Source organism: Copadichromis virginalis, linkage group LG7 (assembly GCF_057382275.1).
Source record: "Copadichromis virginalis isolate Kocher_CV1m ecotype Utaka linkage group LG7, C_Virginalis_male_GT1.1, whole genome shotgun sequence".
NCBI lineage: Eukaryota > Metazoa > Chordata > Actinopteri > Cichliformes > Cichlidae > Copadichromis > Copadichromis virginalis.
The window spans coordinates 2,197,876-2,225,744 of NC_140624.1; the positions used below are offsets into that span (position 1 = coordinate 2,197,876).

Genomic DNA, 27,869 nt, shown 5'->3' on the forward strand with positions numbered 1-27,869 from the left:
TAGATTAGGAACTCATAACATCAGCTGTTCTAAATTTAATATGACCGAGAGAGACAGGCAACTATGTCACACATCAGATAACGAGCGAATAAAAGTGGATATAAGCACCAAAATTTGTGTTTGTCCCTCTGGTGTCATTAATTAAAACAAACCTCATTAACCACTTGAATTATAAAAATGACTACCTTTTTTTAAAGATGGCCATCATTTCCAGATTTTTTTTCTACTCCTAATTTCTATATTTTTATATTAGGGGAAAAAAAATTTGGTTCTTGGTCTCGAGGAAAATTCAAGACAATCACAAAGACTTGTTTGCTTCTACTTTTGTTATGGACCTGTGACTCAAACAGTTTGTTTTAGACATTAAACATTCATCAAGCAGCAATTAAGTGCTTTGTAATTCAATTCAGATTCAAAATTTAATGCATGGTAAATGGCCTGTATTCGTATAGCGCTTTACTAGTCCCTAAGGACCCCAAAGTGCTTTACACATTTACCTTGGGTAAAGCTTAAACTGTTTTTTACCAGTTATCTGCCTTCAGATAACTTTTCCAGCACAGAATCAGCATCAACTGAGCGAAAACAGTCGATACTGAACCCAAAGCTGAGTTTTACAGCTTTGACTTCAACAACATCTGTTAATTGTCTGTGTAAATTCATAAATAATCCAGATGGCCCCGCCCCTCCCTGAGCCTGGTTCTGCTGGAGTTTCTTCCTGTTAAAAGGGAGTTTTTCCTTCCCACTGTCGCCAAAGTGCTACTCATAGGGGCTCATATGATTGTTGGGTTTTTCTCTGTATGTATTATTGCAGGGTCTACCTTACAGTATAAAGCACCTTGAGGCGACTGTTGTTGTGATTTGGCGCTGTATAAATAAAACTGAATTGAATCAGCCATTCAGTCAAGTGATTTACCGGAACATAAATGGAATCTCATTTGCTCATAGGGGGTCATATGATTGTTGGGTTTTTCTCTGTATCTATGAAGCGCCTTGAGGCGACTTATGTTGTGATTTGGCGCTATATAAATAAAATTGAATTGAATTGAATTGAATTGAATTGAATTGAATGGAATCCTATTTTTCCTATCCGGTCTTTAAGTCTGACGTCATTAGCCATTTCCAGGTCCCAAAGTCAAACGAACACTGCAGCATCACTGAGAGTTACAAACTGTCTAAATTCTTTCATCTTTAATAAAATGATCAGTGTGGCTGCTCTACCAGGTTTAACATCCAGGCATCCAGCAAAACAAAATTTATGAAGTTTAACAGAGTTAGAAGTTAGCAGGAAGTTAGCTCGCTAGTTTCCACCTAAACATGATATAGCATGTTCTGACTGGGAGATTTCTGAAGCATTCAAACGTACAGCTCTGCTATCACTTCCAACATAAATGAAGACAGAAAACTAAACAGCAGTGACGTTTGTAGGGTTACTGAAGTTTGGCTACCTGGTATATAATGATGCACTACGTGACTGCTAGCGACACAGCTATGTTAGCATAGCATAAACACAGTGAAGCTGGAGGATGAACACTAACTTTTTTCCACTCGATAAAAGTTAACGTGAGGGATTCTGGTGGTCAGGGACAAATGCAATCGCATGGCAGGATGCTGTAAACAGACCAAACTTCAGCCAGGAGAACAACTGAGATAATCCATCCACAACACGAGGTTAGTCATTCATATACTGCTGCATGGGCTGGGCTGCAGTTACATCGTAAGGGTTTAAACACTGAGCTTTAAAATGAATAGCAGCAATAAAAAGTGAGAGGCCGACAGTGATCATTGACTGTTTTTAGGAGCTTGTTCAGATTAAATAGAACAAGATACAAAGCATGTTAAAAACACAACAGCCTTAATAAACGCAGAACAGTTTGGACCTGGAAGCAGGGTTCATACGTCATCACTTAAAGACCGGATTCTTATCAAGCACTCAAAGCACTTTTTATAAACTGGACTTGCACTACATGCAAGGAAAATTGCACACCTTGCTGAATGCATCAGGGATGGTTTGGAGCTTAGCATGTTGTCCAACATGCAGACTGGAGGAACCAGCATCACCAGCTAACCGAACAGCTGACAACTTGCTCTAAATATTGGCTCCTGTAAGCCACCTTTAACGATCAACCCAAGAGTGAACGACGGATAAACAGCGAGGAAACAAAGTGCTCCCTCTGCTACGACACCACGATGTCCTTTTAAGTAAATCTTTTTAATTGTTTTGAATTAAAAATACACAAAAAAGCGAGTAGATGGCCATTGTGAAAAGGGCAGCCATCTTTAAAAGGGCAGCCATCTTGAATTTTCAAACAGAGTAACCCTGAAGAGTGTATTATCAGCTTTAGTATTTGTATCCACTCGTGAATAATTTCCCTGTTACGCTGTCTGTTGCACTAATAAGTATAAGAATTATATTATTATTATTATTATTATTATTATTATTACACTGTAACACCAATAACGGTCATTTTTAAGATGATTTCACCACCAGCAGCTCCTTCAGGTGAAACATATCCTTTTAGTTTGAGTAACACAATGTCAAAGTGTTTCTTGGGCACTTGAAAGGACAACATGAAAAAGAAAATCATTTTGAAATCTCTCTCCACCCAAAGGCTTACGTCACAGCTACGGCTGCATAGTGAGTGCAGACAGCAGGAATGATCATTACTTTAAACAAGGCACATGTTGGAAAGATGACATCCACTTCAGGTGTACACACTGACCAAGGGAAATGTTCTCTTCTCTTCTTACTACAACCTTGCTCGTCTCATCAGGCACCGAACTGTATTCGTATGGCACCTGTGCCACAGGCTAATGTACTTTCTGGATGCCGTTTTTAAAATAGAGCAGGTACAGAAGGTAATAATGTGAAAAAGATCATCTTTGTCTGTCCTGCCAAAGCAGCGACACAAAAAAGTCAGGTGAGAGACTCGGGTGAGAGACCCGGGTGAGAGACCCGGGTGAGAGACTCGGGTGAGAGGCTCGGGTGAGAGACTCGGGTGAGAGACTCGGGTGAGAGACCCGAGTGAAAGACTCGGGTGAGAGACCCGGGTGAGAGACTCGGGTGAGAGACCCGAGTGAAAGACTCGGGTGAGAGACCCGGGTGAGAGACTCGGGTGAAAGACTCGGGTGAGAGACCCGAGTGAAAGGCTCGGGTGAGAGACCCGGGTGAGAGGCTCGGGTGAGAGACCCGGGTGAGAGACTCGGGTGAAAGACTCGGGTGAGAGACCCGAGTGAAAGACACGGGTGAGAGACTCGGGTGAGAGACCCGGGTGAGAGACCCGAGTGAAAGACCCGGGTGAGAGACTCGGGTGAAAGACTCGGGTGAGAGACTCGGGTGAGAGACTCGGGTGAGAGACCCGGGTGAAAGACTCGGGTGAGAGACTCGGGTGAGAGACTCGGGTGAAAGACTCGGGTGAGAGACCCGAGTGAAAGACACGGGTGAGAGACTCGGGTGAGAGACTCGGGTGAAAGACTCGGGTGAGAGACTCGGGTGAGAGACCCGAGTGAAAGACTCGGGTGAGAGACCTGAGTGAAAGACCCGGGTGAGAGACTCGGGTGAGAGACCCGGGTGAGAGACTCGGGTGAAAGACTCGGGTGAGAGACCCGGGTGAGAGACTCGGGTGAGAGACTCGGGTGAGAGACCCGGGTGAGAGACTCGGGTGAGAGACCCGGGTGAGAGACTCGGGTGAGAGACCCGAGTGAAAGACCCGGGTGAGAGACTCGGGTGAGAGACCCGGGTGAGAGACCCGAGTGAAAGACCCGGGTGAGAGACTCGGGTGAGAGACCCGGGTGAGAGACTCGGGTGAGAGACTCGGGTGAATACAGTGACATTTCCCCTTTGAAAAAGATTGCTTATCTCTTCATAGACAATCAGCCATGCAGGACAGCTGAAAATACAAAGCCAAAGCACCATTAATAACTAAACACCGTCTTACTTTTAAACCCATCACAGGTATGAGTGACAGCTTGCCATGAGACTGAAACGCTTCTCTATAGAATCTGTGACATGGAAGGTGTGTCACCGAAACAATAAGGTCTGGCAGATTTGGGCAGACCTTCAGTTTACACAAGACATGAAGCGTCTGGTATTCATTTATCTTTCTTCCACTCCTCCACCCCAGCGCTCCATCCCTGCTTCCATCCCTCCCCCCTTCACATGCTTGACCCGTCTTTTGAACCCCACCAACAACCTCAAATACTGTCATCAAGCCTGGGGAAAAATAAGCCAGCTACAGAGGTAGGTCTTGAGCTCCAGCTCCTAAATAATGTGAATATTTCATGACTTTCTCGTCTGTTTCTCTGCGTAACAGCAACACTGAATTCTTATGCACTCAGGCTGCCTCAGCTGCTGCCGCTCTCTTCCCCTCCAGCTCCTCCAGGATTTTCCCATGTTCGTATCACTAGCCCTTGACTTTGTCACTCATTCAACAGCTGCTTGCTGATACTGCATCACTGTTCCAGCCTATCGCTCCCCCCTTTTCACTATGCCCAGCAACAACAAAGGCATTGCTAATCCAGCCTTGATACAAACAGAATGCAAGGACTTTCTGCCCAAAAATGTTTTAAAATTGTGTCTGTTGGTGCTTCGGGAGGATCAACGTCCTGTGGACTTCCAGTTGAGATCACAACAAGCTTAGACTAAAACACACAGGACTAGAGGTCAAAGAGATTTCACAGCTCGTCAGCAAAGCCCGAATGCGTTTGAATATTAGAAAATACACAAATGCACAACAAACAGACAGAGCGAGTCAATAAGTATCACCCAGTAAGTAGTTAACCTATGATTCACACACTGCTCCCAATACAAAGAAAATCTGCCTCTTTACGCCGAGTCTGTCAAACAGATGGCACAGCTCGTAAACATGAAAAAACATAACTACACCGTTACAAAAATAACCCAAGCCATTAAAAATAAACCCAAAACACAAATATGTTGAACACCTGAGCGTACGCAGCCCTCACATGCGTCTAGTACTGCTTTCTGTTGCCCTTGTTTCTATATCTCTCCTGCAGATGGTAACAGATGGCACAGGAGCACAAGATTGCTCCAACAATTAGAGGGTTTCCCTCCTTTTTCGGCTCCATCAGGTGCTCGTCTGTCTGCTGCCACTAACAACAACACTAAGTGCTCTGCTTTGGGATGAAGCGCTTCATGCAGAAATCACACGTGTGAGAGAGAAGCTGCAGGAAGCAGAAACATCTGATGAGAAATGCACGAAAATAGGAAAGCAGACACGACACACACCCACGCTCACAGAGTATCTGATCTTCTTAGTGATCAGTGATAGAGACGAATGAAGGGGGCGCACGTGAATGTGCACTGCACTCCCCACCACCACGCTGGATCGGCCTGCAATAATCTGATCCTTTTGGGAAACTGAGGTGTCGGACTTTAATTTATAGGCCGTATCTGTGGAGCCTTTCCCTCGGCTCTGCCGGTGGCGTCAGCCTCTGAGCCGCTGTGTATGTTTAACGGCTACATGTGTCGCTCCCTATCTCGCTCTCTGAGTGGCACAAAGGTAAAGGGAAGCTTAACAGCCTGGGAAAAAGTTGAACAGTGTGAAATTACCTTGATCCAAAGATTCCTGCTGCATACCAGCCCAATGAACCCATAACAGAGCAGGCACTCAGTCAGAGAGCCCTGCCTGCAGGCAACAGCTGAGACATTACAGAAGGAAAGACAGCAAAGGCGTGGGGTTGGGGGTATCAGGAGGTGAAAGAAAGATAAATGGGAGCAGGAAGGAGACCCACTAGGAATAATCCCTCGTCCACAATAAGTGGCAGAGGTCAGAGTATCTATACTGTACGTCTAATGTGGGACAACTGGTACGTGGGGTGCTGCTGACTCCCAGTTTTGAGGAGATCTCAGAGGAAAACGACTAAACTTGCCTGCATAACAGTGACTGTAAAATTCAACGCAGGACATTAATGAAGGGCAGAGTGAAGAAGCGCAAATTGAGGCTGCAGTCGCTTTAAATTAACGTAATACTCACTCGCCTTTTTTAATCTGAAACTATTCAAGAAGCAAAAACAGCAAACAAACACGGGCTCTGTGATTTTGGATAAAACACAACACAGTTTACGAGATGCCTGCTGATCTACTTTGGCCAAAATGTGACGGTGAATCATCGACAATAAATAGAAGCTTTGAAAAGGTTTCACATAACAGCTCGAGGACCGATGCGCTAATATCATTTTTATAGAATTTCAAGGATGGCAGCAATCTGTCGGTGATTATATTTGAAATGTGAACGGCTAACAAGCCTTTAACATCAGTGAAAGCCAAAACAGCATGTGTCGTTGTCACGGGGGCGTATGTTTGGTCTGCTGGTACGGTGAAAGGAGCTCCACGTGAACGCCAGGACCCGAGGCTTCAGCCGGTCAATTGTGTCGTATCCAGATGATCGGTGTTTTTCACTCCACCCGTCGGTGGCTGTAGTATTGTGGCTGTTGGAAATCACATGCCAGGGGGGTGTGAGCAACTTGAGCAGCAGATACAAGCATGACTGGAAATTTTCCATTTGATGTCCTTGTGGCCTCTGTTTCAACACGCCGTTTGTATTTGTGGGACAGTAAATCTGACCGATCACTGTGAGTGAAATTATTCAAGACAAACGTGCAACAGGGAAAACAAAATGAGTTCAAACAATACACACTGACCACCGCTCGTTTCTTTAAAATGTTTCTATATTCATACGTATTATTCAACTGTGTGGATCGGCTCTCGTGTTCGATCGGCCACAACCCTGAACTGGATGTGCAGTTCAAGAAAATGAGGTAATTATACTGTGCAACAGATCAGCCACAGGAAAACGACACACACTCCAAACACACATCACCTTCAAAATATTTCTCGGGAACAGCGGTGTGTTCATTAAAGTATATAATACATTATTAAATGATTTACTCCTTTTTTCACAATGTGTAAGAATATCTCTCAGTCCTCATGGACACTTCATTGGGTACACCTGCTCAGTGGTTTGTTAATGCAGCGCCATGCGTTTGGGCATGCAGGCGTGGAGTGTTGCACAAACTGCTGCTCGACTGGGATTTTCCCACAGACCCACAGTGTTTGAAAAGATATCCAGTTAGTGACAGTTCTCTGGGCAAAAATGTCTTACTGATGTCAGAGGGAATCAAACAACGATCAGAGTACTTCAAGCTGCCGCTCGCTGCAGCCGAGGTATGCAGAAGAGCATCCTGGAACGTTCAATCTTAGCAGATAGCTTTGCTTTGGTGCGTTCGCCCTTCAGTTCTGGACCGTTGGGGAGTATAGGGAGTCATTTCCTGATTCATCAAGCGGTTCCTGAGGAGTTTTGGAGGTGTGGAGGTTACCCTGTCCCACTGAGGGAGGCTCCAGTCAACAGGCGGTGCCACTGCCATGATGGCATACGTGGTCTAGCATAATCTTTTGGAAGGTGGTGCCAGGTGGAGACGATAATTGGTGTATATCCAGTGCAATTTAGAAGATATGCAAGCGTTAGATTTAAAAACAAACACTAGTACTACGAGTACTAGATCTAATATACTAGTATGTAAAAATTAAAGACTGGGAAAACTGTTCAGTAGCTATCAAGGCTATCCAAGTCGCTACAGTAAAACATCTGTGAGAATGCTGGGGACTTTTTCTTCAGCCACTGTTACTGAGGAAATTCCGTCCCCACAAATGCCAAACTATTTTTGATCTGGAAGAGAAATGAATATCAGTCGATGGCGTAGCACTGACAGCTGGAGGAGGCGACCCGTTTCAGGGAAAAAACAACCAGTTCCTGTGTTTGTTGGTTGCACCTGTTTGTTGTGTGCCAGCTTGTGATGAGTTTACTCTTATCAGACTATCTGCAGCGCCTCTGCAGGCGTGCTCTCTCGGGGTTTTGCAGATGTGACGATCTCTTATACCCAATTAGAATAAGGCGCAACAAATGTCTGCTGAAGGTATTGATTCTGAAAGTGCCGGATATGAGCAAAGCTGCACTTTGAGCCACATCTAGAGCACTGTAACCTGACTGCTCACGGGGAGTGTGTCATCAGGTTAGTCAGGTGCAACTCTTGTGCTGCAGAATGATCAATTATTGTGTGAGTTCTGTTCAGAACGATCCTTGATGGCAGTTTAGTTTTACACCTCTTCTCTTCTTTGAATCCGGAACAACCTTGACCTTCACGCTTGGTTTACGAATGAAAGGAGCACTTCAGGAGACTGGTTGGGTGAGCTGGAGCTTCCAAGGAAACGCTTCAGTTTTGCAAAACTCCCAAAGTGAAATCATCCATCTCCAAAACCAAAACTAGACAAACGTGCTCATACTAATGTTGCCTTTGTATTCTTGCAAGGTTGTTGAACTCATTTTTTCTCCCTCATCAACAAAAAGAAGAAATCTTTCCAGCGTTTCGCCTCTGGTTAGTGAGATGAAACACTGGAAGAGTCTGGACATCCCCAAACCTCATTCTTCTCCTTAGAGAACCTACACAGTAGCCTACACAAGTAGACAACGGCGTGACATTTATACTCGCTCTATATGGTGTGCTTTGTGCCATTAAAGCCATTAAATATTGAATCATAGCTGCAGTAAGTGAAACTGAAACACAGGAACAAGAGAAACCCTCAAAGCTCACTGAGTCTATACATGGCCCATGTCTCACTCTTTAACATCCTGCGAGCCAGATACAGTTCATTCAGTTCAACTTTATTTATGCAGCACACAGCACAACAACAGCCGGCTTAAGTCACTTTGTGTTATAAATGGTAAAGACCATAAGATAATGCAGGTGAGCCTAGTAAGACTGTGATTTGCTGAGGTCGCTGTGCCGGTTACAAACAGACTTTATAGTCTGTGTTAAAGCAACATGTTGTTACATTTCTGGAAAAGTGAACGCCACGCTCTGTCACAGTTTATGACGTGGGGCTAGTTCAGCTCCGCCCACAAAAAAGACCTACACTGCTATAACAAACTGAACTGAAGAGACAAACCAGTGTGTCAGTAACCTCTGCTACTAACTCACTACTTCTTTATTTATTTTGTCTGTTTTTCTTTTCCTCTGCTTTCTCTGGAACTGGAAATAAAGATAATCGCATATGTTTTTCTTACAAAACTGCAATCTCTACGTCAGACAGCTGTAACTTGTAGTTTTCCTCTGTTCTCAGTTTCCTTTCATGGACTTCTACCTTATGCCACATTTGTCTGCACCTCTCTGGCACACACACATTAAGCCCCCGCTTAAATAAAAAGTGCTCCGAGGGTGTTTTAGCGTGCAGAAATATCGCGCTAGAAAAGACGCATCCGACGTGACCGGTGGCAGCTTAAACTATTAATTTAAGCTCCAGTTTAGCTGCAAAATTACGCCACTCGTCCACTGAGTTTTTATCCTTGAGGTTGTTTTTCTGTTAACCAGCTGCGAGCAACTTTTACTTTACCAGCTCACATGTTTTTGCCCCGTAAATATTTTTACTTTTTCCCGGCTGGTACATACATCGCTGATTGAAACATCGAAAGTATCAGTTGACACAACATCAACGTGGAGGCCTAATGCCAGAATGTTTATGGTAAAGGCCCGGCAAAGGTCCTTCTGCAGCATGATGGGGAGAGGCAGACAAAGAGAGCTGAACAAAAGACTGGAGGCTCAGCCCTCAAGCCAGCACAGCTGCTAGCAAATCAGCTAAGCTAAGGTGGAAGTGGGAAAACAAAACAGGATGCAGTACTTATAGACATCACCTAAAGATGACATAATCTCAAAATGCAAGAGCACAGCATGCTGTCAGTCATATAAATGAATAAGTAAAGAGGCCATAGCATATTCTGATTGGCTAGACTATGAAAACAGTCTGCGCTGACAACAAACATCAAGTTTCTACTTTGTGCTTTCCTGTGAACGGCTCATCTGTGGTGCACTGATACTCTTTTACATTCGTCCCTGCAAATAAGCGGGCAGGGCAGGAGGCGACGGCGAGGCCGTTCACCGAGATCAAGACTTGGCTTTTGGACTTTGGAGTTATTAAATATATGAAAATGAGTCAGCAGCGTATGATGTTTTACAGCATCAGGGACCACAAGTTCTAACTTGTAACTGATGCAGTGAATGTTGGTCAGGTTAGGGTTGGTCTTTCACATAGTAGTGAGGCTGCACCATGAGCTGCAAAGCCAACAAACCACAAGCATAACATTTCTTCAGAAACACCCATATAGGCTTTGTACCTGCTCGTCCCCAGTGGTAGCCCCAGTACGCTGGGGCTCGCGTTCACAGGAAATAACGACCAGACTACATGACCAGAATATGTTTGAACTTTAGTACTAATATCTTCCATTTTCTTTTTCTTTGACATGACTTTTTATGTCTGTTTCTCTCTCCCTCTACTCTTGAAACATCACCCAATTAGCAATTTGCATTATAGGAAGTGATTGATGAAGTAAACCCCTCTCAAGTCACAGCTGTCTCCACGTCTGGTAGAAACACCTCAATCTCTGATGTAGCTGTAGAACTTCAACTGTGATGTTTCCTAAACCAAATCAGGTTATTTCTGTGTTAAAACACAACCAAACTACGACCGCGGCAAACTGTTCGTTTTGAAAAATGGTGTCATCTTGCAAAGAGGTGGTGGTCCGGCGTTGTTGTTGTAGAGCTACTCACAGGGACCTAAATCAGCATCGTTGAAGAAAGCGTGCGATATCACTCCGACGCGTGCGTTGCCCCACGTGATCGTGCTGACAACCGAACCCCAGCACATCCATTCATCGTCATTGATTCAGTCCCAGATTAATTGTTATTTACTAGGAAATTAGTAGACTGGAGAAGACAACCAAACTAAAGTAATTCCACGATGATTGATACTTGTTTTCAGTCTTGGAGACTGCAGAAATACTGTGAACTGCGATCAGTCGCCATCAGGATCAAAATGGGGAACTCATTCATATTCCATTACCTCTGGAATGTCTCAGCAGCCGTACATCACAAGCTGGCATTCACCTTTCAATCACCCCCCTCCCTTCAGCCCCTCACCCCTGTAATCATGTTAGCTCATACATAATCGCATTTCAATTACTGACAGGAGTGTGACCCTTGCCTCCCAACATGCCTAATCTAATACATGTGTTTCCTAAAAGACAGAGAGATGCTTGTTTAGTGAAAGGAAGAGGAAAAAAAACATGCAATGTCAAAGCTACAAAAAGAGATGCCAGTGTTTTCTTCTGCTGTCACAATGCAAATGCAGCATCTATTTTCAGCGAGACATATACTGTATTTTATGGTGACGTGAACTCTCGGGTCACTGGGCACGGATTGAAGACGAGAGGAAAAGAGCGAAGGCGGTTAAGGACGGACATTACAGAGGTGCAACAAAGGCAAGAAAGTGTGTGAGTGTGCGTGACTCTGCCAGCCTCACAATTTGCCTCTGAGTGTGTCTGGAGTCCTCTGAACTCCAGGACTTTCTGCAATCCCAACGTTCGGAGGAGGGGAGAGAAAACACCAAAGATACCTTGGGTCATAAATCTCCCCCTCCCCCTCCCCGGCTGTCCCGCTGGGTAAGGTAATGCTTTCCTGAATAACTTTTTTAAAATCTCTTCTTCTTCTCTTTCTCTTTGCCCGCTCTTTCATTCTGTAATTCCCACTCTGTCACTTTGTGTCTGTGTGCTTAGCGGCCTTGTGTCATTATTATGGGCCAATTTGTGTCAATGCTAACATCCCATTCATCATGGGGGGAATGGTTTCCGCCAGGGCTCGGGGGGCTCACATACCTAACCTCTCACATTTTCACCATGGTGGTATCCGCTCTGCTATGGGGTCAAAGGTCAGAGTTCCAGACCTCCTGAGTGATCACTGACTTCACTGGCTTCTCTGGTCACCCCCTCCCTGCCCGCTCCACCAACCCTTCGCATGAATTGCTCTTTGTAGCCCCACCATCTCTTTTATGGTTCTTCCTCGACCCATTTTGGCTCCAGGTGAAGAAACTTTCATGATGAATGCAGCGTTTCCACCCTTGTTGTCACTTCTGTTGTCGTTTTAAATCCGATCAGATCATTCTCGGTGGTGGTTTTTCTGACCAGAGAATAAAGAGCCTAATTTCAAGTTTCAAAAGTACAAACTTGCCTCATTGGCTTCAGGTTTCTGTAGAGAGTTTCACCTCATGCTCCATTCATCAGGTTTCCGTTCCCAAGACTTGCCCCTCCCCTTCAGTCCCCTGCAACCTAAACCTAGTATCACATCAGCGGCTGGCAGGCCTGACTCTTGCTAAAACACCAGCATGCGGGTCGATGGTTTATTTCTTATGAATGAAAGACCCAAACGAAAGCGCATTCCTGCCTCGGCTCTGAAAGGAAACAGCTGGGTGTTTGGTGAGCTCATGTCAGGCGTCTGTGTTTGACATACACAGGAGAGTTAAGCAATATACGACGGAGGGTAAAGCGAAGATGAAACATATGGTTAAGAAGAATATCAACAAGGGGCCCAGAGGCTGATGTGCTGTGGAGATCCTGCAGCACTAGCAGAGGTTGCACCTCCTCTGAACACGAGGCCAGAACAAAGGGGATCAGAACGCAGAGGCAATATCTGCTGCACCAATTAACAGAATATTATCTTGTTTAGAGGAAGGCAAAAGACCGTTGGCATGTCTGCTATACACTCGTGATTACACAACACACATTCTCTTGATCTTTTGGAATAATATCAAGAGTAAGACTTTTCTTGCTATAGCTGGAAAATCAGCAGTTGAGCTGAAAGGATTCCTGTTGCTGTGAACCTTTCGCTGCTTGTTTAGATATGGTATTTGCCGTCTCTGTGCAGTAAGAGTTTGGCTCCGGTGTGTCGCAGGCTGCCGAAAGAAGGCATGTGGGGCGTGCGAGTCCGTCCACATTTCTCTCTCTCTGCCAGCTTCTAATTATGCCCAATTACACCTTTAACACAAGTGGACCGCTGTGGACATTTCTCAGGGTGTGAGGTCAAGCATTTCCTGTGTCTGTGAATGACCCAATGTCAGGGGAATTGTCCTGCAGGGGCCTCCCTTTTCCCCTCCCTCCATCATTCATTCTCTCTGTTTTTTTTCCCCCCTCCTCCACTAAGCGCCGATCACAGACCTCCACCGTTCACCAATGAGTTAGATAGTTGGGGCTTAACCTCTGTGACTTCCTAGAGCGCTCGCTCTCAAACACAAACAACCAGGAGAAGGCATGCACGCTCTCTCTCACATACGCAAGCAGCCACCCTCGTTCATGCATGCATGGGAATTGAACCTGCACATAAAACTCAGATGCTTGTGCGTTATGAAGCTTGACGTAAAGCTGTAAACACACCGCATTTTTGAACAGTATCCTGCATCTGGCCTGACACCCATCTCTCTCCAGTAATACAGGTTTTTCTCTTCCCAACGGACCAGTTCATTCGTTTTGTCTCCCACTGTCAACAAAAACACCTCGTGGTGGCCTCGAGGTTAATTACAGATACAATCTAATCCCATCTAATCTAATTATCAGAGCACGCTTGTGTGCTTCAACACGTATGAGGCACGGCTACTTCATAAGAAACAGCAACCCACTCGCATTGGTAGTGTACTAACAGGTTGGGTTCCCACACCCACTAGGAAAACAAATACTCCATAATCACCGCCTATCAAAACACGCAAAGTTGCAGGGTGAACCGAAGATGGCGCATTCCATGAGAAATCCATAGCGAGCAAGTACATGTTCACTCCTCCGCGCTGACATTTCAGAGACACAAGGGAGAGATTAGAGGAACATATGGGAGGGCCACAAACCCGGATGAAAGATGGCTGAGGGAGATGGGGGTTAGGCCCCCTATTTTTATAGGATGAATAGGTGGTTGAAGTGGCAACGCAAAGAATGAATGAATGAACTGACTGAAGGTAAACCTGAAAGTCTTTCAAGTGTGCAGACTGCTGGAGCTCGGTAGATGATTTATTTAACATAAAAGATACAGAAGTTGGTCCACTGCTTCCACGTTGCGCAAGTTCATGTATGAAGTGACAGTTTTGCAAAATCTAATTTAATGCTTTGTGACATTTTTGAGCACAATGTCTAAGCTGTCTCCACCTAGAGAGAGATATGAGACTGAGAACTATTTTAGTGAATGAAAAAGCTGGCAAGTGGATGGATGTTTTAAACATGTTTCAAACAAACATCCACTAAAACGTGCCCACACACTGCAATCCTGCGAGTCAACGTGCAGTGACTACAGTGACCTGGCATTTCAGCATGCCAAAGAGACAGAAGTGGAAACAAATATGAGAAAAAACTTTTTTTTCTTAAATGCTGAGTCGAGGAATTTGGTTATTATTGTAAGGAGGGGAAAAATGAAAGAGGTCATTCATGACAAAGAGCCAAGATATGAGGAAACCACACTTGTGTCTAAAACAGGGAAGCCCGAGCCAAGTCTTAGTCTCAGCTGTTGTTCCAAACCACACATTTATCACACAGGCACTTCCCCAGAAAGAAAAGACCCTCACAAACAGTCATGGCAGGGTACAGACTCGCTGAAGTGACTAGATGAGCTTGAATACCACAGAGTAGCAGGTCTGTGGGATGAAAGAGCACATTGTCTTGGTCTTTGTCGGTCCATGTGACTATAAGTGCTGTCCCCATGTTAAGGTAGAGGGAGACAATCTACCTGGCTAACATTGTGTGTACTGGATCCATACTATGGTCCATGTGAAGACCAGCAAAGCTGAACTGGGTTAAATATGGCCCAAAGCTAATAAACATACTGTGTTCTCCTGCTTCACATTCTTCACTTGGAAAAAATGAACAGGCTAGTGAAGGTGGAAGAAGTGGGTGAGTGGAGTCTAACCTCCACTCACTAAAGAGCATTGTATTTAGCATTTCGACAGGCTAACGATTATAGGAAAGCTTTTCCAGGTTTTGACCATCTGTCACTTTTATGAGCAGTGTGGTAGGAAATTGGGTCTTTGGGTTGTTTGGCCCTGGGAATAATGAGCCACTGAAAATGATTGTTATAGATGACCTCTCATATGGAGCCAATCGAGACGCAGTTCCAGAGGCCGCCTAACAATCAGGGATAAATCAGTTTGTTGTTATGGGTCAGGGTGCTGCAGGAGGTAGGCCTGGGAACAAGGTAACAGCGCTGGCTACGAGGTATTTCTGACCGGAGGAAAGCCAGGTCTCGTCTAAAACGTTTTAACAGTATAGCCTTGGAAGAAGTGCTGAACAGCAGCAACGTAAAAAGAAAAGGCACATCTTTATAGCATCTTCAATTAAGGAAGGAGCTTCAATGCTAACGCAGGTAAGAACAATGTGAACACACAATACGGGAAAAAGGAAGCGGGAGTGCCAAATGGAAGGAGGTAATGATACAGGATGAGAGGGGGATGAGTAAGGGAAGAGCGAGGTGTGTATTCCAAAAATCCTATCAGTCGTAACGCCAAGCTCTCTACGGATGCCCCTCAGACAAAACACTGATAAGATTGATGTGAGAGACATTCCTCAGCTGAATGTGTGTGCGCCGATGAGGGCGCGGTGTGTGGTCAACACTGTTTACGCTACTGATACTAAAAGTCACCGAGAAATGTCCCACGGAGAAGTAACACAGACGACTAAAAGCCTAAACGCGTTTACCCCAGAAGGTCGTGTAAACACAGCTTTTCACTGCGATTCTTGGGGAACTGCAGTTTTTATTAGCAAACAAACGGATGACAAATTCACATTGAGTAATTACAGTAATTTTTAGGTTATGATGCTGATGGGTTTGGGGGTTTGGGGCAGGGGTGCCTTGAAGCCTGGTGCCTATGGGGGACCCACATAGCAAGCTGTTTGATGGGACACTCGATATCAGTATCAAGTGTTTAGTTTCAGATCACAGGCAACCTTCACATTAAACCACAACGACTTGTTTTCTATTCCTACACGTTTGTAAAACATCATATCAGAGATATCAGTTGATTTGGAGGATTTTTGGTTATTTGAAACCACTTTTAGCAAAGCTTGGCTGAGGAGCTAATGCAACCCAAAGCCAATGTATTCAAGAACCTTTGCTGATGAGTAACTTGAAAAGTACGACAAGTATTGGACTTGAATTATTTACCGTATTTCCCGGACTACAGAGCGCACCTGAATGTAAGAGAATATGCACAAAGCGAATTGTCAGGAAAGAGATGGCTGTTTGGAGACATCACTTTTATTAATATTGTGAAAAACAAGTTATGGGTACATATTTGCACATGTAGTACATAACAGTAGCCTACAGCACACCAGAACAATAGATTCGGACTACCTTTTAGGCTCAGGTGCAGTGACACTGCTTTAACAAGAAGAAAAGTCAGTCATTCACCATCTTCCTCTTCTTCCTGCCACTAAAACCACCAAAGTCCTCTCCTCCAGTGTTGGATACGAACAGGCTCAGGATGGCTTCGTCATCCACTCTCAGCTTCTCTCCTTCGTCACTTACAAAACCAAAGAAATCCTCATTGTCAGTGTCAGAGTCGAACACCCTCAGAAGGGCCGTGGCGGTGTCCTCCTCTCCATCATGCAGCAGTCCAGCCCTTCAAAATCCGTTGGTGATCGTGGATGTTTTCACACTTTTCCACGCTGTCAGAATCCACCGGTGGAGTTGGGCATAACTTGCTTTTCGCAAGTTTATCGCCGCTCGTCATCCACGCCTCCCGCTGAACGCTACTTTGAAGTTTGTTTTTCGCGCTACTTGTACGGCACTATGTTGCCTGGCGGATGGACATGTGACCAACATACCACTCTTGAACCCCGATATTGTGTGTCTGATCACATGCCCTTCCGCCAGGCAACGTAGTGCCGTACAACAGCGGAACAAACAAAACAAATCGTCTTACGATATGACAAAAATCATGGACAATCCATAGAAAAGCCGCACCTGACTAAAAGCCGCAGGGTTCAAAAAGTAGCGGCTTATAGCCCGACAATTATGGTAAATATATTGTTCAGCAAATACTCCTCTGTGAGGTTAAGGAAGGATTTGCTAGAAACCCTTTGAAGGGGACAAACATAACCAAGTGCAGATGAAGTCATCTTTGAGGATTCACAGATACACAAAAAATGTTGTTTGTAAAGAATCATAGCACGCATATATTACTTTTCAACACAATTTCTTCCCGTGTACAATAAAAACAAAAAATGGTCAGGACTAATCAAACTGCAACAAAAGTGAGTACACCTGCAATTAAAGACACACGAGTTAGAAAACGTGACTGTCCGATGCACCAGAACTTTCTCACTTTTGTATTTATGAGGGGTCTGAATCTACACGTATGCACCACAGCTGCAGACGAAAAACTAATTCCAGAGCAACTGAAAAAATTTGATTGTGAAATTTCACAAAGACGAAAATAGACACAGGAAGATTGGTGAGTAGAAATCAACCATCAGAAGCCATCAACAGGTGTGCTATGTACTGTACTTCCACTAATCAGAGCCACAGTGGGCATCCTCCCACAGTGACACCATGGACGAGGTCCTGCTGACTCAAGCTGTACAGATAGATGGGAACGCTTCAGCGGAAATTCAAGTTTTTGTAAAAACCAAGATGTCAACCTCCAGAGATGTCGACAAAGAGCAAATAACAACAAAACGTATCAAAGACCCCCCAAAAATGATTAAATGAAAAACTTTGGTAGTCTTGACCGTAGAGCACAGACCGTGCTGTGGTTTGTGGCACATTACAGACAATGATAAAAGGCAGGTGACTCAGAGATCAGTGAGATGACAAAGAATTCCTGTGAAAATACATAAATACCATCTGACAGCAGCTTGGCAGAAGAGACGTATACTAACATGATAATGATCCAGAGCATAATGCCAAAACCATTCAAGAATTTCTACAGAAGAAAAACCGAAAACTCCCACCTGACCCAACACGTCACCGGGCTCGTATACAGCAACCTTAGTCAGTGTAAGGGTTTGACCACGTGGAGAACAAGGTCATTTAGTCCCATTATTGTCCTCCCAAGAACCCCCATGTCTTTATTGACCGTGAAGCTCCTCCCATTGTGTTTTCATTTCTTTAACATGTGCATTGGACGACAGCCTGTGTCGGCCTCAGGGAACTAATAAGCAGGTAAAGAAAATGAAAGAGAAACGGCAAATTATCGGGAAGAGGTTTGATGTTTGCTAAACAAACAACAAATCGTTTCCAACGTGCCAGTTCAGCCGCCGGGTTCTCGTTTCGCCGTGCAGTTTGAGTTATGAGGTGCCACGGTCACTTGCTGCATGCAGACAGCTGTCCTGACAAACTGTGACAATTGAGAGAGCATGGAGTGAGGGTTTCAGAACATGCTGCAAGGAGATGAGGCCTCGCTGGCAACGATGAGAGGTTCAGTAATAACATGTGAAGATTCTGCTTTATGTCTAATAATGTCTCAGGCAGGGCAGTTTAGCACATGAACTCCAATCGAGCAATAATATTATTATGTGGAGACCTTAATGACGTGTTGCTAATGTCAGATAAACTAAACCTCACGTGCAGGTTAACAGGACTGGCTCCTGAGCTTAGTTATACTACAGTATATGAAACCCTGGCCGTCTGAATATGTCTGTGTGTTTGGCTGTAACTTGTACCCAGGCAGACACTCATTACATATTTAAGAATATGAAAAACACAAGAAAGATCAAGAAGGTTAAAAGTCCAGATTTTCATTTAAACACAACACAGTCAAGCTTACAGCTTTCCTAGCGCAGTTTAACGGTCCAGATTTTACAAACCACCGTCTTGAGTCAGGTTTCTGGAAAACGCCCATTCTTGTTTAGACTTATGATCACTGCTGCTCTGATGAGCCCATATTGCTGTGGAGAGCACAGCGTAGCTAATGCTTGACCAGCATGCTGCAGTTCCACATGTAGCGATGTCGCATACAAACAGTAACAGATGCACAATCTGTCGTTAAGCTTGATCAGAGGTGTTCACTTTGTTTGAACATCTATGTAGCATGCATCTACATGTGCCAAACAAAAGACGTATACAGAAAAGAGGATGAAAGGCTAAACGTGCTCCTGCACGCTCAACAATACTCATCTCTTACAGGACAAGTGAATTCTTTCCAGTAGTGTCACGGCTGCACGGTGCCACTGCTATTTTATATTTGCCTCCTTCATTTTTAAACAATCCTTTGACTCTCTGGCTTTGATAAACTTTTGAAGGCGGCAGAAGATTACACGATTGGATTCTGAGTACTACCGACCAACCAACGATGGGGGGCGTGCGAGTCTGTGCAGTGAAGATGCTCGCGATGGTTTTTCAGAATAACACAAAAGATTTGGGTTGGACACCTCTCTTGTGAGCAGCTGTCCAAAAAACATGCAGGGGACTTTTTCAAATGCATCCATTGACGGACCGGGCGAACAGTCAGCACAGTGCTCATAAACATATCTTTTTATGATTGATTTAATTGACATAAACTAATAAAACGTATTTCTTTCGCTGGAAACTTTCTTCATGTGTAACAGGATTACATTCAACTTTTTATTTTCAGTGGGCAGCAATATGGAAAAGGCAAGAAAGGAAAATGCGGGGTTTGCAAACAGACTGTGTTGCGTCCTCGTCTGTGCTGCATGCACCTCTCACCAGATGTGTAACACCATGCAAATACTCCACACTCCTAAAAAAGTACTGATTTTGGGCTTAACGTGAGTTTAGAAGCACTTTCTCGCAGACAAAACTCCACGGCATAATTCACTGCACCACATCTTATTTTCCGTGTGTTGTTGTCCTTCTAATTTTACACTTGATAGTGATACCAAGAACAAGACTATGTGGGGAATGCCCAAATTTTTCACGACATTCAGCATTTTTGGATTTCCTCTTAAAAGTACTGCTGGCAAACGTGACCACTGAATTTGCGTTGAGCTTGTCTGTCATGTATGTAGCATTTGAACTTTGCTAAAGCCCCTACAGTTGTTGTAAGCATCTGAGATTTTGCTTTGTCAGCGAAATTCTTGTAATTCCGGACTGAGTCCATGACGTTGGGATGAGGGCTCTGTGAAGGCCGCTGCAAAACTCCTTGACCTTCTTTTCTCTGCAGAGAGGACTTTATGCCTCTCGCTGTATGTGTGGCTCAGTGCCACGCTGCAGAACTAATTCAGTGTTGATGACTCTGATGATTTTACATGATGGAAATAATGATGTTCTCAAAAAGTTGCAAAGTACTGTCTAATCTTTTTTATTAAATTTGCTGCTCTCCCACATAATACAAGGCCTTTTTCCTCAATAGCACAGAAAGTGAAGACGTGAGACACAGACACACTGATAAACAGAGCGGCAGAAAGTATACAGGCAGAGCCAAAGAGTAAGAGAAAGTAAGAGGAGAAGTGGAGAACGGGAGAGCACTTTGCACAAAGGAGAAGGCCGGATTAAGTCATGAGTGGCAAGCGACATAGGTTGGATTTTTAAAGAATGAGATCACATCCCTTTCCCTAAACAGAAGAGGAACTCATCCTTGGTTGGACAGGACAGCCAAGCTGAGTCCCGCCACTGTCTGTCGGTCTCTCTGTATATCTGTGTGCAACAAACGGGACATCCATTACTGAGCTGAGACAGTGGCATGCAGCCCTGGTCCCGCACACAGGAGGCTCCACACATGTCAGCAAGCTGCACACTGTGGCACACAACCAGGGAGTGTGTTTGGGTGATTCTGCGTGGGAAGTATTGTGCGTGCTTGAGTGGGGCTTTTTCTTAGAGTAAGCATGCATTACATGAATTTTGATGTGTACATACACGCTGATGTGACAACTAGTCATGTTGATAAAAGCAAGCATATGTGCATATATATATATATATATATATATATATATATATATATATATATATATATATATTTACATGTTTTTTTTTTCATTATGTGAAAATTAAGAACATCTCTTAATAAGGTAGCTTTAAGAACTCCTCAAACACAGTGCAGGTCTCCAGTATGTTTCTGTAGGCACTACAAGCTAGTAACACACCAACTGCCATAAATTCTGACTCATTCATAGATGACTCATTTGTGAAAAACTTCCAACTTAACTGTATGCCATAGTAAGGGTTCAAGTCACTGCTAAAATGCCAATGATTCTATTAGGCATGCAGTCTCTAGGTAGACTGGTTTGTGGGTAAGTGGACTTTTAACCAAAGATCTGACTCAACAGTCACATTTACTTCACATTAATATGGAGTCTGCAACAAACTGGGCAACATCCTGTCAAAGAAAGACTTGGTAGCTGAGGCTTTGAGGATGAATATAACAGGCATTTGCCAATATGTAGCGACACAGACCAAGCTGTGATGCTAGAGGATGCCATCGCCCATGTCCTGCACACCACCCTCAGCCACACGGACAAGAAACAGGGCAACACAATAGTGCCCTGCAGACTGTTCACTAAGCATGGGTGTTGAACTTCCTCGGTGGCAGTACTCAGGTGGTGAGGGTGGGTAGATGCGTCTCTAACAGCATCACCATCAACACAGGAGCACCACAGGGGTGTGTCCTCTCGCCACTGCTCTACTGCCTCTCAGACTGCGTGGCCACTCATGGCTCCAATAGGTCTGTGAAGGTTCTCAGTCATCCAGGTCATCGTAGTCAAAGGAGCTTGCAAAGAAAAGCGTCTGGACTTCTTTAAGTTACTTGAAGACGTTTCACCTTCATCCGAGAAGCTTCTTCAGTTCTAAGGTCAAATGGTGGAGAGTCCCAGATATAAACCCAGTAGGAGTTTCCCCCCACAGAGGGACAAAAGGACCCCCTGATGATCCTCTAATCGCCTGAGCCAAGGTGGGAAACTGGGTGTGGGTCACAATCAGCCAGAGTTTCGGGTGAGCTCATTGTGAAACCTGGCCCCACCTTATCATGTGAATTCCTGAGGTCAGATGGCCCAGGATGTGAGTGGGCGTTAAGGCATCTGGGAAGGATCTCAAAACTGGATTATAGATGGCAGAGAGTTGGTGTCGTAAACCCCGCCTCTGTTCAAAGATGGTCGCTCACAGTGGACATAGATGCTTCTTTCACTCCTCTTTCAAACCATCTCTGTCCAAAATGTGAACATTGGCATCCTCGAAAGAGTGACCTTTATCCTTAAGATGCAGATGGACTGCTGAGTCTTGTCCTGTGGAGGTGGCTCTTCTGTGTTGTGCCATGCGCTTGTGAAGTGGCTGTTTGGTCTCTCCAATGTAGAGGTCTGGGCATTCCTCGCTGCACTGTACAGCATACACCACATTGTTAAGTTTGTGTTTTGGCGTTTTGTCTTTTGGGTGAACCAGTTTGTGTCTGAGCGTGTTGCTGGGTCTGAAATACACCGGGATGTCATGCTTGGAGAAAACTCTCCTGAGTTTCTCTGATACACCGGCTACATAGGGGATGACAATGTTGTTGCGTCTGTCCTTCTTATCCTCCCTCGCTGGTGTCTGATCTTCTTTTCTGTGCCTCTTTGCTGACTTTAAGAACGCCCATTTAGGATAGCCGCACGTTTTGAGTGCTTCCTTTACATGTGTGTGTTCCTTCTTTTTCCTTCAGGCTTAGAAGGAACATGTTCTGCCCGGTGGTGTAGGGTCCTGATTACTCCAAGTTTGTGTTCCAGAGGGTGATGGGAGTCAAAGAGGAGGTACTGGTCCGTGTGTGTGGGCTTCCGGTAAACTTCGATGTTGAGGTTGCCGTTCTCTTCAATGTGCACAGCGCAGTCCAGGAAAGGCAAACAGTCGTCCTTTGTGTCTTCCCTGGTGAACTTGATGTTTTTATCCACAGCGTTAATGTGCGCAGTGAAGGATTCCACTTCTTGTGTCTTGATTTTGACCCAGGTGTCGTCCACATATCTGTACCAAGCTTCTCGGATGAGAGGTGAAACGTCTTCAAGCAACTTAAAGAAGTCCAGACGCTTTTCTTTGCAAGCTCCTTTGACCATGGCTCCAATAGTTTGCTGACGACACAGTGGTGTTGGGCGCCATCTTCAACAACGATGAGGCGGCCTACATGGATGAAGTGAAGAATCTGGCATCGTGGTGCCATGATAACCACCTCCAGCTGAACGTCGGCAAGACCAAGGAGCTGGTGGTGGACTTCAGGAGTAAGCACGGAGAGCTTCTATCCTCCGTGTGTTGAATCAGGAGCTACGTATCAGGTCACATTTCACTGCGTGTTGTACTTGTATAACTACGCACGTGACAAATAAAGAATCTTCAATCTTGAATCCTTTTCATCAAAATGAAGAATGGTATCATGACAGGCAAAATTGAGGAATTTATTGGCCAGACACGAGCCTTTTTAGAGCCATTTTTGGAAACTATATCAATAGTGGCAGGTGCAGTATTTCAAAATAAAAGCTTTAAAACAAAATCACTGTGTAGATTGCAACTACAAACAGTACAGGTCATTTAAAGTCTACATTTATTAAAACGACATATGTTAAAACTGACTAAATGTATATTCATAATATGCACATTTTGGACCCTACTATAGCTTGTTTCCTGGGGGAATTTTAATCCAAAGGATGCAGATTTACTTTTGTTACTGAAAAAGATGCAAACACTGACGCACTGGGACACAGCAGGAACGCAGGTCTAATCTCCATCTCTATCACACATGTTCGATACCTATCCATTTCAAGACTATGAACAAGCTTATTCCACAAAAGTGCAGCACACTGCCTCTATGCTGCTGTTATTTCCCACAGTGCCGACTGGCTGCTATAAAGAGATACTTTGGAGCAGATTTAGCTTTCTCCCACACACTATCCCTCACTTCTTTCACCCTTCAGTCCACTACCCAGACCAGTCATAACTATGCACAGACATCAGGGACCAGTAGTAAACTCTGGCCTCTGTGCACAGATGGAGACGTTCTCAGTCTAAACGCTATAAAGAAAAGGAGAGTGGAGAGGACGAGTAAAGGGATGAGACGGGGGTCAAATCCAACAGAGAAATCAAAACATTTGTAGTTTATTATGGGAATTTTACTCCTTTCCTTCTCTGTGTACCCTCTTTCCAGCCTCCCTCCACCCCTCCATCACCCCTCTCCAGACTGGGCTTTCACTTTGGGGGGCCCTCAGCTTCCCTCTCGGCTGATCAGGGAGCTTTCAAGGTACCCTGATGGATGCTAATGCTGGACTCTTTCAGATCGTTTTACAGCCGGAGCCTTTGATCTGCCAGCAGGCCTCTCTCCATGGGCTGCCTGTCCTGAGAAAATGTAAATCCCCGCCTTACAGACACCTGTGAAAAAAATACAGCAGAAAGGGGTGGGGGAGGGAGGGGGGGGCAGAAAAAGAAGTTACTCTAAAGAAAAGGGGGAAGAAAAGATACAGTATTGTGACATTTGGAAAAAGGGGGCATAGTTTAGATTGCAGCAGAGTAACAAAGAATGAGATGGAAATTGTGAGGAAATAAGAGTGAGCAGCAAAAAGGGGACAGAACTGCAGAGAAAAGAGTAGAGAAACCGAAACATGGCGAGCAACAAAGAAGGGAAAGAGGAATGGGGAACACAAAACAGAGGGACAGAGGGGACATGGATGGATGTAACTGAAAGAAAGGCTACAACAGCAAAAAAGAAGGAAAGTTAATCTAAAGGTCCCAGCATGCACGACAGGGAGAGAGAAAGCCAGATAAAAACAGCGGACTCAAAGTCCGTAAATGCGGAGACAGATGGACAACATGACTTTGGGAGAAATAAAGAGAAAGACAGAAAGCGAGCTGAGCCCAGACAGACATATGAGGCACGCTGTGCAGTTCAAGGGGCGGATGTGTCTATACAGTTGAAAATTTAGGAAGGAAGAACTGAAAAAGAAAGTATGTTGAAGGGGACTCCGGTCAACAGACACCGGTGACAGCAGTGAAAGAGGCCTCCCTCATCAGCAGCAGCAGCGGCAGGGCTCTGAATAGCAGGGCTGCTGCTAGACAGCTGGGTGCAGCTGATCTTTGGAAAGACTGTGGAAGAGCGCTTGTCTTCCTCCAGCCAGCTGCTGTGTGCAGAGGCCCTCAGTGACAGCACAAGGCTCAGAATTGATTACCAGGGCTGGCAGTTCAATGGGGTGGATGGATGGAGTGCAGAGGGGTCGACTTCTCCGAGGTGGCGTGCACTGTACAGCAGCAGCAGAGCGCAGCTGCTACTTACTGTAACCTTTTCCAAGAAACAAACAAACCAAAAGAAAAATGATTATTATTGTTCTGACGCTGTCTTCTCTAAGCTTCGTCTTCCCTGCGAGACAGGCGTTTCTAGCAAGTGTGTCACAGACGAGTCTTGGTAAACAATAAGGTACAGAGGCGCCGTAAACCACACGGACACGAGCTCGTCTCGTATAGCTTTCTGTGTGAGGCTCTAGCCCTGCGTCTTGTACTGAACACTGACTTCTGTGAGACTTTCATTGTCTTATTACATTCAGGGGTCGAGATGGGAATGGGAGGTTAAATATACCCCCGCCGGCGTGGCTATAGTTCTGTAGTTCGTACGGTGACCCGCACACCTCGCTGACTCGAGTCAGTCTTCCTGCTGAGCTATCAAAACAGGAACGATGTCATTCCTCTTGCAGTTCTTGGGCATAAAACCAAACCCGAGGTCCACAGTAGCAGCGGCATCCTTCTGTCTGCGTGTCTGATCAGGGCACATCCGGCCATCCTGACTTCCCTGCGACGCCACCAGGCCTGTGTGTCATAATAAAGGAAGGAAGGAAGGCCCTGCGGTCCACGAGAGGGAGGGCTTTTTGAGAAAAGGAGGGAGGAAGTCTGAAAGGGTGTCTTAGCTGGAGTCGATCCACTCCATTGGAGCCCCTCACTATAGAAGGGTTGTTTGGACAGGGACAAGGCCGAGCACAAGTGTGTGTGTGTGCACCAAGATCATCACAGAGAGGGAAAGTGTTTTGTTGTATTTATTGATGGCTCAATTCAAAACATTCAGCACATAATTCTAGCTGAGCCACAGGCCTGCTGGGGACAGAAGATGGGTGTATATGTGTGTGTGTGACTCAGTCTTTCTGACACTGAGTGAGACCACAACGGAAATGAACTGAGTCATCATTTTGACATCATTTAAGAGCACACAAAACCTCGAGTGCTGTTCATTTTTGTGCGAGAGAAGCTGCGTGAAAACAGCAGTTCTTCTACGTGTCGCTGGTGCAGCCAAGAGCATCACCTTAGCTGGAGATTTTGCTTAGTAACTCATTTCTGCAGCCACATTTACGAGACGACACAAGCCATTTCTGCAAAAGGAAAATCTAAGTGTCAAAGCGGTGGCAGAAAATTTGCAGTTGCCAGTGAAGTGCTAAAAACTGCCAGCAACAGATCTCGTCTGCTTTTGGCTTTGTCACTGGCGAGCAGGGGAGAAGTAAGTCCATACTGGAGAACGCTTTGGAAAAGTCTTTTCCTGGTGTGAGCAGCGGGTGGCTGGGATCAATACTGCCATGCACAGAAACACACAACCGAGCACACTGCTTACCAACTGCTACAGGTGTTGTGTCCACTAGGATGGCGTAATCGGTTAGATTCCTGGAAGGAAGGGCGAGTTAAGAGCTAAATGTGGAGCAGCAATCAAGGAATGCCTGGCAGCTGCACTTGAAAAATATATACACTTGGGTTTCACCTAACAGACAAGTGCAGTAATAAAGTCTGTTACTTTATAAAATAAATAATTGAGCGGTCACTTGTTGCACGCTTGTTTCAAGCTACAGGAGAAATATTTGGCGTGTCGAGTTCGTGTGCAGCACATCTGACAGCACTCCTGCTCCATGTTTAAAAAAGCTCCTTCAGCACAGTCTGCCAGTTACAGTTAAACTTCAACCATAAATCAACACATCACTTCCTGTATTGAGTCATTATTGTTTTGTTGATTTATAATTTCAATCCTTTCTTCGGTGCATTCAGCTGATAAGACTCACAGTCGGGGCTTGAAAAGGCACACCCTCGCCTGCTCTTGTCCAGCTACTAAAAATAAGCGGTGAAGCAATGTGAAAACACTGCTCTATTTACATTCTGTTAACTTACAGCCTCTACACTGACTGTAGTGCTGAATCGGGGCTTAATGACTGAGGGGAAATTTCACTGCTTTTTCCTGGACAAAGGACACGGCGAATAACTGCAGATCCTGCAGAGAGAAAGAGGGTGAAGTGAGCTAAGAAGAACATGGCTGGAACGTGCTCTTGAAAGCATGTTTGATGTAAAAGAGGAAGAAACGGGAAAAGAGTAGGGCTGAATAGAAGAGTCCCCACAGGGCCGAGTGTGTAGATACCGTCACATCTCATTCCTTCCTAATAGCCAGAGGGAGGCGGGGACAGAGATAAGAGAGACTGCAGGCAGACTGTGGATACAAATCTCTCTAGCAGATTTATGAATGATTGGGATCAGGCGGGCACGTGGTGTGTGATGTGTACGCCCTGCTCAGACCATGCGAGCCATCACGCATCTCCTCTGATGACACTGCAGAGATAGGCGGCGAGAACACAGCAAAAGTCAAGATCACCGGTTCCATGTTCACAGAGTCCCATAAAACATCTAAAGGAAGGGGCGTGGCCAGCGCAGAAGTACTTTCATTTTACCTACCGATCAGCAGGGGGCGACTCCCCGTGGTTGCACAAATAATCCGAACTGTTTGGAAGTTCATAAGAAAATCGTCAAACTTATCAAAAAAAATCTGACGAGTTTGTGATTTCAGTTGCTGGTTTCAAGCTTCATTTAAAACTGTCTGAGCACTGTGTGGTTACCCTGTGAGTGTCGGGTCGTTGAACAGTCGACTAACAGTCAGTGTGTGCTATCACCCTGGCTGTGTCCATTATTTAAATACAGTCTATGCTGCTTTAGCAAAATATTGTCAGTCTGATTTATTATGAAAAATATCGATGATAATCTGATTACGTCAAACGAAAAAAAATACACTCCCTTTGAAGTGTTTCTAATATTACTGCCAACTTCATAGCTTATTGTCTTTATGCGGGAAAAACACAATAACCTGCACC

At 44.9% G+C, this 27,869-nt stretch overlaps 1 long non-coding RNA gene across 1 annotated transcript in view; it reads right to left on the bottom strand.

The window, feature by feature from the left end:
• Window positions 1-23,842: 23,842 nt before the first annotated feature.
• The window catches only part of LOC146704180 (uncharacterized), a 114,597-nt gene continuing 110,570 nt past the window's right edge, over window positions 23,843-27,869 (bottom strand). Inside the window, exon 4 of the long non-coding RNA XR_014921140.1 lies at window positions 23,843-24,141. This is a non-coding gene — a long non-coding RNA (uncharacterized LOC146704180). The remainder of the gene's footprint in view (window positions 24,142-27,869) is intronic.